The sequence below is a fragment of the Myotis brandtii genome, unplaced genomic scaffold, assembly GCF_000412655.1.
Source record: "Myotis brandtii unplaced genomic scaffold, ASM41265v1 scaffold375, whole genome shotgun sequence".
In the NCBI taxonomy this organism is placed as follows: Eukaryota; Metazoa; Chordata; class Mammalia; order Chiroptera; family Vespertilionidae; genus Myotis; species Myotis brandtii.
This window is the reverse complement of record NW_005364412.1, coordinates 516425-519737: the sequence shown is the minus strand read 5'-3', so window position 1 is coordinate 519737 and position 3313 is coordinate 516425. Positions and strand designations below refer to the sequence as shown.

Below are 3313 nucleotides of genomic sequence, written 5' to 3'. Positions count from 1 at the left end.
TATATCATATAAATTTATATATATGGCTAATGTAATTTATATGACCTAGCCCTTAAGGTATGACCTTATTTGATTCCTCTTGCAATGGGATGAGAAGCACTTATTTATGTTCTAACCTGCTACATGTGCCTAGACAAAGTTACACTTCTCAGTTATGAGCTCTTCACCAATCTCTACCCCAATCTTCTTTGCCACCTAATGGATTAAGAGATTTTCAGAAAGGGGTGAAAGGTGGGACACAGATGTCTATGGTGCTGCTTCATTGAAATTTGGGCCTATATTTAACAGAACATGCATGAGGCTTGGAGTGAAGGAGACTTAAGAGAGGAATGTCACACATTTCCATTCTACCTAATTAGTATGTGTCTGTACGGACAACACTGACAAGTAACATTGCATAGCAGCAAAGTACCTATCTTGCCTATCACTTTTTTTTTTCTCTTTTGGTGAGTAGGTGGGAGAAAATAATGATTTTTAAAAGTTTCTCCTAGAGATAATTGAGACAGGTTATGAAAGTATGCTATTAATTTTTTTGCTGTATATAGTGTATATTATCTAGAAGTAGAAGTCACTTAAATACTAAAAATTACATATCAATTTATCAAATTGATGACTGTTATTTCTCACATTTTATAAATCTTTTCCAGGAAAATTATGGGTCATAAAGTAAGAATACTTGCTAACATCAAGTAAAGAAGTCAACAGTACAAACTAAACAAGGATCCAGCACCTATTTCTTATGACTCCATTTTATGACTAGAAAAATGTTTATGTTGGTAATGTGTATATAATAAGAAAGCAAATGCTGTAGTTTTCATGGTACAGCAGGTTTTCTAAGTAAAATAACATGCAATTGAGTGGTTTTATTTTTTTGTAGTGTTGCATAATCTGGAGCCTACTTACTGCCTTGGAAGTTCCCAGAAAGACATAATTTTCATTGCTGTGTTGTATATTTAACAAAATCTATAACAGCAATACTTAGGGAGGTATTTTTTAAATGGCAATGTGGAGAGATAAGAATTTCTTAGCTAATCAGCATCATTTTACAAAGAAATACATTGCTCTCAAGGTTCTTTTTTACCTTCCTTTTACTTATAGGAATTGAAGAGCGCCTCTGGAAGCTGCGCCAGGAGCTGCCTGGGCTTCTAAAGTGTCCGATGGAGTTTTAATCATCTAAGGTAAGTACCTAATTAATTTTCATTATATTTTTAGGGTGAAATGAAATAACATTTTTTTTGTCTTAAGACCGAGTTTCTTTATACCAGGAAGTTAATGGTCTTTTATTTACTCATGTATTTAATTACGTAGTTCCTCTGGTATGTTAGCTCCAAAGTGATGGGGAAGTTATTGGCATGTTGTCAATCCAATCCTGGGCTTACACGTTTTTCTCGGCAAAACTATCATAAATGTTATATGGGATATCTTTCAGAGAGTCTGTATATGTATTTTGTTTGCTTAAAGTGATTTCTTTACTTTTAAACCATGTTAACATATGGTTTATAATGGATAAACTATGTTATACATGATGTGTAATGGCTAAAGATGTTTTCTTTATTAATATTTATGACATGGGTAGTGATATTGGTAGTATATTACTTTTAATTTGAAGTGGATGCTGAATTACTCTGGGCTATTTTATTTCATTATCCTTGGAGGGCATAACATTTGCTCACTCTGTATTTGAAAAATTGCAGTTATAAGTGTAAAAACTACCTCATACCCTCTCGGAGCTTCTGTATGTGTGATGTGGATTCTTTTTTGTTTTTTTGTAAGTCTTACTAGTTTTTCTACCTTCTCTTTCTTTGCTGGTAGTTCTTTACCAAGCATCACAACAAATATTTATTTTTTATTGTTTTTAAATTTTTTGTTTTTAGTTGTGTGTAAATTGAGACATTTGTAATTACTGCTTTATTTTCATCGCACTAAATAATTGAGAAAGGAATTAGAATTCAAGGGGTGCGCAGAAAGATAAGGCTTGGCTAGTAACTGTTTTTAAGAAAAGCCTATTAATCCAAGCAAGGGGAGACATATGGGACTATATCTCTGTGTTCTCATGAAGACCAAGAAATGAAACAAAGAACATTTTCTTCTGAAAATTGGGTTTCCTATAAAGGGAATATGCCTGCCCTCCAGCACTGTTTCACATATATCAGACAAACAATAATAGCAAGGAAGGAATGACTCATATGTGAACGGTCTACCAGGTACAAATGGTGGACACACACACATCAGTCTAAGATGGTGTTTTTGGGTCCAAAGGGAATTCTCACTCTCCATACATAGATATATAGGCTTAAATAAAAAATAAATATGTTTCAGGAGGTAATAGGAGAGAAATTAAATACACTTGGACTATATCGAATTGGTCAGATTTTTAAAAAATACTTTTTGTTGATTTTAGAGAAGAAGGGAGAGCGAGAGATAGATAAAAACATCAGTGATGAGAGAGAATCATTGATTGGCTGCCTCCTGCATGCCTCTACTGGAATCGAGCCCAAAGCCTGGTCATGTGCCCTGACTGGGAATTGAACTGTGACTTCCTGGTTCATGAGTTGAGACACAGCCACTGAGCCACACCAGTTGGGATGGTCAGATATATTTTTTTAAATAAAGGCATCACTGATAAAATTTATATTATGAACTGCATAATGAAGTGTATGGCTCACATTTTACAAGGGTCTCCATTATGTTAACTTGGATGAGATAATAGGGAAAAATGGACAGACAGTTATAAGAAGAGAATTAGGGAAAATTGCTCATTTGCACAGCACAAAACTATCATTTACAGTGATCTTCCCATCAGAAAGAACATTTAATATCACTTAAAATATGATAAATTTTATGTGATTTGAAGACACTGTTAAAGATAATTACTTCTTTGAATATTTAGTATTTCTTTTATAGTTCCTTTAGCCAGTGTAAGTAATCCTGACAAATTAACCTCTTTTTCCTGCTTGAATTTATGTGAAATCCTACTATGTATCCCTGATTGTAAACCCAAAGAACACTGTGTTTAGATGTACCTTGATAGCATATAGGAAGTGATTTTATTTTATCTGCAAAAAATGAAATACACACTATTAAATTATTATATGACTAGAGGTTTTTAAAAATTAATATTTCATTTGATTTTGATAGAATTTTTATAAACCATCAAAGCTATATGAGAATTTGTCTGCACTGAGAAGTTTAATTTTAACAAAAGTTTAAAACATGTAACATAAGCAGAATGAAAAGACAAATCCTGCATCCTCTAGATCAGCCGTGGGCAAACTACGGCCCGCGGGCCGGATCCGGCCCATTTGAAATGAAT

The 3313-nt window shown here is 33.4% G+C and overlaps 1 long non-coding RNA gene across 3 annotated transcripts in view; it reads left to right on the top strand.

Annotated features, from left to right (window-relative positions):
* LOC102261003 overlaps positions 1 to 3313 on the top strand; it is a 934325-nt gene that overhangs the window by 546808 nt on the left and 384204 nt on the right. For all 3 annotated transcript variants that reach the window (XR_313936.2, XR_001363307.1, XR_001363308.1), the window contains one exon: positions 1099 to 1178. This is a non-coding gene — a long non-coding RNA (uncharacterized LOC102261003). The remainder of the gene's footprint in view (positions 1 to 1098; positions 1179 to 3313) is intronic.